At 41.9% G+C, this 13,936-nt stretch overlaps 1 pseudogene; it reads left to right on the top strand.

Moving 5' to 3' along the window:
* Window positions 1-1,445: 1,445 nt before the first annotated feature.
* Window positions 1,446-12,475, top strand: LOC150068345 (olfactory receptor 7E178-like; annotated as a pseudogene).
* The last annotated feature ends 1,461 nt before the right edge of the window (window positions 12,476-13,936 follow it).

Raw genomic sequence — 13,936 nt, 5'->3', positions numbered from 1 at the left:
TACAATTTGGAATTGCACTCCTCTATATGCTATAATCAGCCATATTTTCTTGCCAGTCCTTGGGCTTAAACACAGGGTCATGACACTATCCCTGGGATTCCTCACAGTTAGAGATCAAGGTTACTTGAGCCACAACATCACTTCCAGCTTTTTCCTGTGCATATCATACAGTATGTGCATTCTAGGCAAACACTATCCACCTAGGCCATACTCCTGGACCCTATCGCCACATATGTATATATATATATATAGATATAGATATAGATATAGATATAGATATGTATTTTTTGCTAGTCCTGGGCTTGAGCTCAGGGCCTGAGCACTATCCTTGGACTTTCTCGAGGCTAGAGCTCTACCACTTGAGCCTCAGCACCACTTCCTGTTTTTTTCTATGTATGTGGTACTGAGGAATAGAACCTGGGTCTCTGTGCATGCTAGGCAAGCACTCTACCACTAGGTCAAACTCTCACCCCCCCAATTCACCATATTTTTGATTCTGTCGTCTGGTCATAGAACTTGGAAGCTTTGTTTACCAGAGAACAAGGCTAAAAACTATTGTATTGGATATTCTCCCCCCATCCACTTTATCCAGGTTAGTGAGTTGATTGAGATTTGTAAGCTTTGGATTAATTTTTCTAATTGTGAGTTCTGCAAATCAGGGTCCATGATGGTAGGAGAGCCTGTCATCAGCCTGTCCTCTGGCATCTCATCAAAATCTACAACATCAGATGACACTGCAGCTGGAAATCCTCCAATTCAACCCATACAGAATCCATTCTTTGAGATTCTTTTCCTTATTTTTCCATTCCTCTGTCTTGAAATTGTAGATTAATACAAATATTATAAATGCTACTCTATAGATGTACATACTACATAAGGCTTTGGTAAAGCATATATTAATGACAATGAAAATGAAAACGGAATGGTTCTGCCCTTCATCAAATAAGTATAAATGACCAAAGTTTAAATCTATAAACTTTCTTCCTAGACAAAACAGTCTTCATACTGTCATGGATTTTGTTTATGATTATGCCAGCCCTGTGTTGGAAATGTCCAGAGACTTGGCCTGTTAATACACACAGGTTGGTTAATTGTGACCTGTGGGTATTAATCCTCCAAGGCCATATAGAAGTCAAGGATGAGCCTTCCCTCCCCTGTCTCCAGGACACTGGTACTATATCTGTCTCCTCATAACCACCATCTCTGCTCCTCTGTGTCTTCATCTCTTTCCTGAGGACAGAGCTAAACTTGTGCTGGGCACCAGATCTGGGGTACTCAGATCTGTCTACCTGGACCATAGCTGAGGAGAGAAGCGGCTTAAGCAATTGAGTGGGGTGGGATGGGTGGTGAAGGACTTTCAGTAATGTCTTCTCTGCAGCATGAGGACAGGTAGGATGGTTTGGGAATCACAGGGGGTGTGGATGCCCTTGTAAAATCTTGCACATATGGAGACTGAAAATTGTATGTCCTCAGTGAATTCGCAGGTACGGTTTGAAGGTTAGGGGTACCAATATATGTAATGGAGAATTCTTTACCTACTGTGCTTTTCATTCTCATTTGTGGCTCACCAAAAGTAGAAGCATAAAAATGGTTCAACCAGGTTCCTAAAATCTCCTGAAAGAGGAGGAAGAGAAGGACGAGGAGGAGGAGGACAAGGAGGAGGAGGAGGAGGTGGAGGAGAGGTAGAGGAAGAGGAAGGATAAGGATAAAAATGACAAGAGGACATTACATCAATGAAACTATTGACAGATATTCCAAGTGTTCTCATAGCTCTTGTTCTCACACTATTCTTTCTCATTTCATATATTTCACCTTATGTGGTGTGTACATGTGTGTGTGCACACAGATTCTGCACGTAGGTTCTGGGGCTGGAACTCAGGGCCTAAGTGTTGTCCTTGGGATTTTTGCTGAATGCTACAGCTCCAATTCCTGCTTTTGACTAGTTAATTGAGGAGAAGTGTTTCTCATACATCCCTGCTCCATCAGGCTATCACCTGTGGTTCTCAGACCTTCTTCTCTAAAATAATGAGCCACCTGCCCTTGGAAAATTCTATATTTTTAAAGAGCAGGTTTTTTACCTTCCTCTTCTTCATTTGGTTAAACAACAGATGAGTTGATGAATGGAGTTATTCCACAGGAATCCTTTCCTACTACACTTTACTCAATTGGTTTTTGCATTGATACACATGACCCTATATGTATTCATACATCTTGATAATTGAGATCTAATTTCCTTGTTTTAGAGAAGGATAACTGTCCTTTGTTTCTCTGAGCCCGACTTATTTCACTCAATACCATATTTCCATGCCTACTCATTTCCGTAGAAATGTCATAATACCAGAAGAGGCAAGTGCAGAAGAACCAGAAGTATATTCGTGCCTGACTGCAGTCATAGTAGAGATGAATAAGGATTGGGATTTCTTTCCAGTAGATTAAACAATATTCATTGTAAAATGGATGGGACTCTACTGTGGTCTCCTAACTTAATATTGCAGTAGTGTCTTGACCGACTGTTGGCCCTTCCCCCAGGGGATCATCCACAAATCCGCCAGCCCCATTTACAACCCAGAATCTCAATCTATATATGAAATCCCACTCTCCCACCCTGTCAGGGAGGGATTTCAAGAGCCCAGGGCAGGGGACTGGCTCCAAAAATAGGCTCCTAGATAGAGACCTGCATCATAAATGTGTAAAACTCTTACATACCCCCTGCTGCCCTGGAACCTACTCCCCCACACTACACAAGGGTGTGCTGTACTGTCAGCGATCTTGCTCTACCAGCCCAGTTGTTCTTGGCTTTCCAACAAAGCTGTGCATCCCTGAGCACACATATAGAAAAAAGCCTGAGGACCAAGGTATCTCAGAGTGAGAAAATTCTAGAAGTAAGGGGTTGCCACAATTCACAAACACTCATTAGTATATTGGACTGCATAGGTGGTGCAAAATTCAAACCTGTGTATACTTGAGTTTCAAATATTTAGTGCTGACACTTTCTGGATATGTGCTTCATTTTCCTAACAAGATGCTTTTGTTTTTGAGCAGTTGCCGAGGTGATATAGAGGCACGAAATCTGTAACCTGTGTTAGATTTAACCCAGGTTACAGATTTCCTTCTTCTGAGCATCTCAGAAGATCCAAACTTACAACCCATCCTCTTTGGACTGTTCCTGTCCATGTACCTGATCACTGTGCTGGGAAATCTGCTCATCATCCTGGCCATCACCAATGACCCCCACTTCCACACCCCTATGTACTTCTTCCTCTCCACCCTCTCCTTGGATGACATCTGCTTCATCTCCACCACCATCCCCAAGATGCTGATGAACCTGCAGAGTCACAGCAGAGTAATCTCATATGCAGGCTGCCTCCCACAGATGTGTCTCTTCATCATTTTTTGCTGTATGGGCGCTATGCTTCTTACTGTGATGGCCTATGACCGCTTTTTGGCCATCTGTCACCCCCTGAAATACCCTCTCATCATGAATCCTCATCTCTGTGTCTCCTTGGTTCTGTTGTCACTTGTCATCAGCCTCTTGGATGGACAGGTGCACGTGTGGATGTCATTACAGATAACTGGTTTCACGGAACTGGAAATCTCAAATTTCTTCTGTGGCCCTTCTCAAATCTTGGAACTTTCCTGTAAGCACTCACTCACAAATGATTTATTTAAATTTTTCGTTGGTATCATATCTGGGCTCTTGCCAGTCTCAGGCATTTTTTCTCTTACTATAGAATTATTTCTTCGGTGCTGAGAATTCCATCACCAGGTGGGACGTACAAAGCTTTCTCCACCTGTGGCTCTCACCTGCCAGTGGTGTGTTTGTTCTTTGGGACAGCATTGGGTATTTATTTTGAATCAACTGTGTCACATTCTCCCAGGGGCAGTGCTGTGTCCTCAGTGATGTACATAGTGCTCACTCCTCTCCTGAACCCCTTCATCTACAGCCTGAGGAACAGGGACCTCAAAAGTGTCCTGAGTGCATTGTACAAACCAGGAGCTGACCCCAGGAGGCAGGAAATCCATCTGTAATATGGTTGTCCAGAAAGAAGAAAATTTAACACTCAGAAATTTTTTCATTTTTATTTTTTTATTGTAATTAATAAAAGGTTTACATGATATTTGCCAGATAGAAGGCGCATTAATTCACATACATTGACACCCTTTCACATGTCTTGGTACCCATTACATCCCCCCATCCCCCCACCGGTCTTGGTTTTCCCCCCTTCCCTATCAAATTTCAAATAACCAAATACAAATAAATTCAATATATCAGATAACAAAGTGAGATTCGGTAACAATATGACATATCCAAGGGGCATCAAAAGAGATGAGAGATAACATAGTACATTAAGGACAACAATCATTCATTATATGGTTTTTGTTTCAATATTCTGGAGGTCCTTTCAATTAGCTTCATATTATATGGCCTTATGTATCAAGGTCTATTGCAGATCTCTGCTAGTAGAACCCAAGGTTTCTACTGATTATGACAAATGAGGGAAACCATTGAGCCTAAGTTCTTTTGAGTCTGGCTTACTTCACTTAATATGATTTTTTCTAAGTCTTTCCATTTCCTAACAAATGGAGTGATGTTATTTTTTGTGACAGCAGCATAGAATTCCATTGTAACACACAATTTTAATTCTTACATCTCTTCAGACATAGTTTTTATTTTCTTGTTTCATTAGAATATTTCATGGCACAGGAGCACTGAAGGAAATTGCTGGCTAGACCAAGGTGATCCATGAAGAAGGAGTTCATTATTTTTATATATGTTTATTATAATCAATAGAAGGGTTACATTATATTCACTAGAAATAAGGTGTATTACTTCACACACATTGATACCTTTTCTCATGTCTTGGTCCCCATTTACCTCCCCCTACCCCAACCCTCATCTTGTTTTTCCTTCTTCCCTATCCTATTTCAAATAACCAAATAACATATATACAATATATCAGATAAGAAGGTAAAATACTGTAACATTATGTGATAACCAAAGGATAGCAAAAGAGTTCAGAGATAACATAGTACATTAAGGACAACAATCACTCATTGTGACAGGCGGCGGCGGAGACCCGAGGGGAGTGAAAGACTCCCCACCACCGTGGAGCACCCGCACATGGACGCAGAGGCGTGAGTAATACAGCGCGTCCCCAAACACATCGGGAAAGCGGAGCGGGTGCCAAGCAATAGAACTTAACTCAGACCCCAACACCCCGCCCGAGAAAGACTGGCGGGAGCAGGGGGGCAAGGAATTTAGAATCCTGTCCCTCCCCTCAACAGCCCCCTCCCTCAGGCCATTGACTGGAGATTGACAGGCGGGCTACCCATAAGACCCAGCACCCCACCAAGGGAGGCGGAGCTGCCCCAACTCCCACCTGCCCAATGGGCTCAACCCCCAGCCCTCTGACTGGAGACTGACAAGCTGGCAGACCCTAAGACTCAGCACCCCACCAGGGGAGGCGGAGCTGTCCCAGCTCCCACCCACCAACCAGGCTCCTCACCCAGGCCACTGGATCTGGAGAGTGGAGGACTTTGGGACCCTGCCTTACAAAAGTGGGTAGGGGGTGTGGGTAAATAGGAGCCAGCATCTGCCCCCCCTCAATTCTCGAGCGGGGCATCCTCCAGCTGGGAATCCTGAGCAAGACACCACCAAGGGCCCCCCCCCACAGTCACAGACTCTGATAAAGCAGTGGAAACACAGCAGGGATCTGAAGGGCCAACCAGCAGCCAAGCTCCCCTTCTGAGAACCAAAAAGGCGTGGCTCCACCCTTGGAGCCCATGTCCCCAGCTGGGCCCTGCCCCTGGGAACAGAGGGGCCTCCTGCTGGTCCTGCTGAGAGCTCCTGCAACTCTCAATCCCCAGACCCTTGGCTTGGGGCCGCCCCTGGAAGCAGCATAGGAAAATGTCCGCCAACCGCGCTCAGATGGAAGCTCGCAGATCCATCCCATCGTCCACTATGAGGCCACTGGTTGGGCTAAGAGCTAGTCATGCAGCAACACATAAGTTTTATTCTAACACTTTCCAAACTTTGTACTCAAATACTCTACCTACTTACCCCCTGACCTCTCTCATTCTATTTTTCTATCTCTGGACCTCTGCTCCTCTTTCAACCTTTATACTGCATGGATCAACACTTGATGGCTGTTGAGCAACATTGTATATCTAGGTGTCTAATCATTCTCTAGGCTCAGAGGGACTTAAAGACAATAGAGATTGGATCGAGAGACTTATTGTTTTGGATATAAATCACTTATCAGTGAATAATTAGACTAGTCAGTAACTGCACAAAAAGAAAGAGTGATAACACCAATCAAAACTTCTGAACATCTAGAGTCTGCCAGCTACAGAGGTCTAGGTTGGTTATATCTGAAAAACTATAATCGTGTTTAGTATTAATCTTGCTCCCATTTTCAAATGGGCAGAACAAGAAACTCAAGAAAAATGCCAAATCAAGTAACAACATCTCCCACCTCCCCGACCCAATGTAAATAGCCAATGGAACAGTCATTGGCAAACCTAGAGGAGAGCCTTCCAAGTGCTGTACAAATGCAATTAATAAACATCATTAATGAAAAATGTGAAAATATAAAGAAAGAGATAAGGGAGGAAGCCATAGCTGAACAAGAGGAAACCATAAACAAGGTGATAAGTAAAAAAGAAGAAGCCATAAAGGAGGCCATAATAAAGGCTGTTCAAAGAAAGATGGATGAATTCATAGAATCCACAAATAAAAAGGTGACCGAACTCCAGCAAATGTTCAAAGAAAATAAAGCTACTGAGCTAACCACTCAAATGGAAATCAAGGAGCTAAAGAAATCCATACATGATCTAAAAGAAGAGATGCAAGGCATCAAAAATGAGCAATTAGTAGCAAGGGAGATGAAAAATAAAGTAGATAGCTTTGATAGCAGGTTAGACAATGCAGAGGAGAGAATTTCCGGGGCTGAAGATAATTTAGCTATTATGGAGAAAGAACAGAAAATGAGTCAATCCAAATCTAGGAAAAATGAGAGAGCGCTTCAGGAGGTCCAAGATACAATTAGGAAGCCTAATTTAAGGCTAATTGGTATTGAGGAGGGTCTAGAGAAAGAGGTCAATGGGATACGGGTACCAAGACATGTGAAAGGGTATCAATGTATGTTAATTAATGCACCTTCTATTTGGCAAATATCATGTAACCCTTTTACTAATTACAATTAAAAAAATAAAATAAACTTTTATTATCTTGGCCTAGCAAGGGCTTGTAAAAAAAACAAAAAACAATCACTCATTGTATGGCTTTTCTTTCTATATCCTGGAAGTTCTTTCATTTAATGTCATCCTATATGACCTTATGTATCTAGGTTTTATTCTATTGTAAATCTCTGCTAGGAGAGCCCAAGGTTTCTACTGAGTATGACAAACAAGGGAAACTATTGAGCCTACGTTCCTTTCAGTCTGGCTTACTTCACTTTATAAGATTTTTTTCCAAGTCATTCCATTTCCTTACAAATGGGGCGATGTCATTCTTTCTGAGAGCAGCACAGAATTCCATTGTGTATAAATACCACATCTTGTTATTCCACTCATCTACTGAAGGGTATCTGGGTTGGTTGCATAACTTTGCTATGGTAAATAGTGCTGCAGTGAACATTGTGCTAGTGGATTTATTATGTCCTTTTTTTCTAGCCAATTGGGTAAATGCCAAGTAGTGGAATTGCTGGGTCATAGGGGAGCTCTATGTTTAGTATTTTGGGGAACTGCCATACTGCTTTTCATAGTGGTTGAATGAGTTTGCACTCCCACCAACATTGTAGTAGTGATCCCTTCTGGCCACATCCCCTCCAGCATCTGTTGTTATTAGATTTCTTGATCAAGGCCATTCTAACTGGAGTGTGTTGGAATCTTAGAGTTGTTTTCATTTGCATTTCTCTTATGACCAGAGATGTCGAGAATTTCTTCATGTGCCTATAGGCCATGCTTATTTTTTCTTCAGAGAAGACTCTCTTTAAGTCTCTGGCCCATCTTTTAATGGGATGGTTGTTTCTTTGGAGATTAGTTTTGGAGTGATTCAATTTTTTGAGCTGTTGATATGTATTAGATATGGGCCTTTGTCCATTGTATGGTTAGTGAAGATCTTCTCCCACTCTGTAGGCTTTCTAGTTAATTTGCTAGCTATGTCCTTTGCCATACAGAAGCTCTGCACTTTCATGCGGTACCTCTTATCCAGACTTTTCTGATTTGTTGTTTTTCTGTGTCCTTATTAGGAAAGTTTTGACCTGTGCCAAGGAGACCTAGTGTATCTCCTATTTCTTCTTGTAAACTTTTCAGTGTATGTTTTTTTGCCTCGGGGTCTTTGATCCATTTGGAGTTAATCCTGGTGCTGGGTTACAAAGAAGGATCCAACTTTAGTTTTCTGCAGGTGCTCAACCAGTTCTGTCAGCACCACTCATTGAAGAGGCTGTCTTTCTTCCATTCTATTTTTTGGCTCCTTTATTATAGGTTAGGTGGCCATAGGTTTGTGGTTTAATATCTGGGTCCTCAGTTCTATTCCATTGGTCTTCAGGCCTGTTTTTGTGCCAGTACCAAGCTGTTTTTGTCACTATAGCTCTGTAATAGTGTCTAAAGTTTTGAAATTCCTCCCGTGCAGTTCTTTCTGCTAAGAATTGCTTTTGTCACTAGCATAATTCTTGACACAGCAGCACAGGAAAAAGTTAATGGCCAGTTCAAGGAGGAGTCATGAATGTGGAGGAATTTTTTGGTTTGTTTTCTTTCTTCTGTATAAAATTTTATACACTGGTGAATATCTGGAGACAATCTGAATTGTATATTGGTTTAAATGTCAAGGTTGTATTGTGAATAATTTAATCTCAATAAAATGGACAGAAATGGATCTTGTTGGACTTTGGTAGCACTGGTATTTAAAATCAGGGCTTGCTGGATTGCTGTGCAGATATCCTGCCACATGCCCACGTGTGTTTAGCTGTTTTATAGCTCTTGGGCCCTTTTATCTGAAGATTTGGCCGGATCCTCAGACTGCAGGCTCCTGAGAAGCTAGGATTAAAAGTGTGAGCCTCTGTCTCCTGGATAGTACAAATAGGGTCATATTTTGGGGGGTGGAGAGTTATTTATTTGTTTGTGTCAGTCCTCAGGCCTTGCTACTATCCATGAATTTGTTTCTTCAAGACTCGTGCTCTATCACTAGAACTACACCCCACTTCTGACTCTGTGTGCGTGTTTGTGTGTGTTTGTGTGTGTGTGCATGTTTAGTTGGAAATAAGAGTTATGGGATTTCCTGCTAGGGCTGATCACAACACTCAAATCCTCAGATTTCTTCCTTGTGAGCAGCTGTGATTGTACCCATGAACCAATAGTACCTGGTTTAAGTCAGGAAAAAAATTATAAATGACCTTTCCTTGCTATTTTTCCTAGGAAAAGTGGTACATAAAGTCTCATATGACAGAAGGTTCACTGGCATGTAGAATATGGTTGAAACAAATGAAACGGCCTGATATAAATCATATGAAATTTATGTCTCATCGTTTATTGTTTTAAAAATATGCTGCGGCTCTGTGTGTCCTGATGTCACTTCTGGAATCTGCTATCGCATACCACCACGTGCATTTAACTGACAATTCTAAATAAAATTTTGCATTTCACACGAGTCATTGATGAGAGTTAAACATAAGTTACATTCTGTTTTTAACATTTTTTTGCGCTGGTCCTTGTGGTTGAACTCAGGGATTAGACACTGCCCACGAGCTTTGTGGCTCAAGTCCAGTGCTCCACTCCTTGAGCCACAGTGCCACTTCCAGCCTTGCTGAGTAGTTTATTGGCGATCAGAGTCTCACAGACTTTCCTGTGCATGCTGGCTTAAAAACCTGATCTTCCACTCACAGCATCTTGAGTAGCTAGGATCTCAGATGTGAGCCGCCAGTGCAGCCTCATGTCTGGAGATATTTGTTATTCACTTGTTTGTAGAAAGAAATTTCCAATCAACACATTCATGCATATGTACAATGCATCTTAAACTGAGTCACCCCTTCCAAAATTCTCCCTCCTCCCTCCCCCAACTGCCACATTAATACCCACACTTCGTCTTATACATGCACATTGAATATTGTGACAAAATTCTCCCACTGTCTGTTCACTGATTCCATGTGATCCATTCCTTTCTGTTAGTCCCCATTCAAGACACTGATATTCTAGTTATTTCCTGTATGAATTGACTGGGAACTGTCCAAAGGGTTTGCAACACAGAATTGCCTTCTTGTATAGCCTATAATTAGTCATATTTTTCTTCTCATCATCTATGCATAAACTAGAACAGATTTGTTTATCAAAGGACATGCTTCAAAACTATTCTTTTAGGCATTTTTCTCCTCTATCACACCCTGTCCATGTTAGTGGGTCCTTAGAGATGATTTTTTTGGCACCAGTTTGCCAAATTGTGAGCTCTGTGAATTGTGCATCCACGATCATAGAAGAGCCTATTATTGGCCAGTCCCCTGACATCTTCCTAAATATCTCCAATGCAATGTTAGCCCCAGTTTGAAATTCTCCTGTGTTGTCCTATTCATGGTCCACTGTGAGGATTGACCCTGAGGTTTTCATACACTTCAGTCATGGGACAATCTTTTCATCTGTACTTCATGGACATGACCCAACTGAGAAGCAACACAACCAAGTGTATAGTGACTGTACCACACTATTCATACAAGCGTGCTTTCTGCAAGCTTCCTGGTGATTTAGAGTTTTCCTTCTTGTCTGGAATTCAGTCAAATGTCTTATGTCGTAACTAAAGAGCAAAAGAACTGCAAGGACTGCTTCTGCATAATGAAGACAAGCCAGCAATTCGGTATCCTGTTAAAGGAGTCCAAGGAATAGCAGTAGTGAAGAATGTAAGTCATTACTCTGTTCTATTCTTATCTCAAATCTCTTATTGTTTTCCTGTAGTCTACCTTGTTATCTAATAGAATGTGACTGAACGCAGGATTCTTATGGAACTGGTGGTGTATCATTAGATTAAAAAACAGTGTGAATCTAACTTTCTATTTGTCTACTGTCATAGAATATTAAATACTGGAATGTGGTTTATGAAAGGCCTTGATAGGCCCCCAGTGAGAATCTGGGCATCTGTCTCATTTCTCTTTGACTTCCAGGAAGAGAATACTAATTTCTTCTTTAGGGGACTATCGACTGATCACGAACTGAGCCAAAGGTGGTCACAGCAATAAATGAGTATAGGAAGTACAATAGGTCAGATAGATGATTGAAAAGGAAGAAACCCAGTAACTAATTGCCAACCCACATGGCCTATATCTCAGGAATCCCTTGCTACTGTCAGCAATTTCCTCAATTCCGGAAATTAGTTTAGAAAGAAGCAGATATCATATCAGGTGTTGATTCATTTATATGTAGGAGACAGCAGAGTTTTTTAAAGTACAATTCAGTCCAAGTCCTCATACTTGGAATCCTAGGGAATTAAGATGCTGAGTTCTGTAGACAGAGGTTCAAAGCCAGCATGGGCAGCAAAACCTGTAATCTCTCATCGCCAATTAGCTACTAGGAAGACAAAAGTGGAGTTTGTTACTCAAGTGGTTGAGCTCTCCTTTGTGCAGGAAAGCCTCAAGGCCAGTTCCCAGGCCAAAGCCGAATGCCTAGGTCACACAGACACACACACACACACACACACACACACACACACACACACACACAGAGTCAGAGATAGAGATAGAAAGAGAGAAAGAGACATACACACAGATAGACAGAGACATAGACAGAGAGACACACAGAGAGACAGAAAGAGGGGAGGGAGGTTAAGAAAGATGGAAATTAGAAAAAAGCAAGGATGAAATCTCCAGGGGGATTGCAGGCACAGTAGAGGGTTTCTGGAATGTCTACATGAAATTGTTTTAGATCATGAAGTTCTGTATATTTTACAGAGTGTTTATAAGTAGGATAACTTGAATTTTTCATCATGGCACCATTCATTATTTCCTTCTTATAAAAGGAAGCATGAGGGAATGCTTCTTTGCAGATTGGATGACAATGAATTTCACAGATTAAAAAAATCTCAGCTGAAATGATGGTCTGGGATTAGGAAGATGGCGCCAGGACAATAGGGACGCTGTGTAGCTCTCTTTCACAAAAAGAGAGAACCAAGGAGACCCATGAGCCAATTATCATAAGAAATCCACAACAACAAACTCAAAAAGCAACTGAGAAGGATTCAAATTGGAAAAGAAATCCAGAAAAAGCTCACATTCAACTTTCTCAAAGATTTCGGATCTCGAGGACCCCTCCTCCATCCCTCCCCGCGGGCTCTAAGCCACGAAAAGCTGCCCCGGCAGCCCCACCACTACAGAAACCAGCACAGGACCCGGCCAGCAAGCCCTGGAAGCAGCAGAACCCAGGCGCAGAACCAGAAGAGCAACCAGCAGAACCCAGACAAGGAACAAAGGCGGCGGATGAGAATCAAGGGGAGTGAAAGACTCCCCACCACTTTGGAGCACCCACAGATGGAACGCAGAGGCGTGAGTAATACAGTGGCTTCCCAAACACATCGGGAAAGCAGAGCGGTTCAAAGCAATAGAACTTACCTCAGACCCCTCCACCCTGCCCGAGAAAGACTGGCAGGAGCAAGGGGGCAAGGAATTTAGAATCCTGAGGGAAACCAATGAGCCTATGTTCCTTTGAGTCTGACTTACTTCACTTAATATTTTTTCTAAGTCTTTCCATTTCCTAACAAATGGGGTGATGTCATTCTTTCTGACAGCAGCATAGAATTCCATTGTGTACAAATACCACAACTTGTTGATCCACTCATCAACTGAGGGACATCTAGGTTGGTTCCATATCTTTGCTATGGTGAATAGTGCTGCAATGAACATTGTTGTGCTAGTGGATTTATTATGCCCTTGTTTCTGGATGGTTGGGTAAATGCCAAGTAGTGGAATGGCTGGGTCATAGGGGAGTTCTATGTTTAGCCTTTTGAGGCACTGCCACACTGCTTTCCATAGTGGTTGAATGAGTTTGCACTTCCATCAACAGTGTAGTAATGATCCCTCCTGGCCACATCCCCTGCAGCATCTGTTATTGTTCGTTTTCCTGATCCTGGCCATTCTAACTTCAGTGAGGTGGAATCTTAGAGTTGTTTTGATTTGCATTTCTTCTTTGACCAGAGATGTTGAGCATTTCTCCATGTGTAAATAGGCCATTTTTGTTTCTTCTTCAGAGAAGACTCTCTTTAAGTCTTTGGCCCATTTTTTAATGGGATGGTTGTTACTTTGGAGGTTAGTTTTGGAGAGATTCAGTTTTTTCAGTTGTTGATATATTTTAGATATGAGGCCTTTGTCCGTTGTTGATTGGTGAAGATCTTCTCCCACTCTGTAGGCTTCCTAATTAATTTACTAGCTATGTCCTTTGCCATACAAAAGATCAGCAGCTTAATGAAGTCCCACTTATCCAGCCTTTCTCTGATTTGTTGTGATTCTTGGTCCTTATTAAGAAAGTTTCTACCTGTGCCAGGAATGCCTAGTGTATTTCCTATTCCTTCCTGTAAAGTTTTCAGTATGTCAGCTTTTACCTCCAGGTCTTTGATCCATTTGTAGTTAATTCTAGTGCAAGGTGACAAAGAAGGATTCAACTTAAGTTTTCTGCAGGTGCTTAACCAGTTCTGCCAGCACAATTGTTGAAGAGGCTGCCTTTCATCCATTCTATTTTTTTGGCTTCCTTGTCAAAGATTAGGTGGCCATAGGTCTGTGGTCTAATATTTGGGTCCTCAGTTCTATTCCATTGGTCTTCAGGCCTGTTGTTGTGCCAGTACCAAGCTGTTTTGAGAATTATAGCTCTGTAATAGAGTCTAAAGTTTGGAATTGAAATTCCTCCAGCGCTGTTCTTTCTGCTAAGAAGTGTTTTTGCTATATGGGGTCCTTTATTATTCCATATG

This window comes from Megascapheus bottae, chromosome 1 (genome assembly GCF_031878675.1).
Source record: "Megascapheus bottae isolate mThoBot1 chromosome 1, mThoBot2.hap1, whole genome shotgun sequence".
In the NCBI taxonomy this organism is placed as follows: Eukaryota; Metazoa; Chordata; class Mammalia; order Rodentia; family Geomyidae; genus Megascapheus; species Megascapheus bottae.
This window is presented reverse-complemented; position numbering and strand designations above follow the sequence as displayed.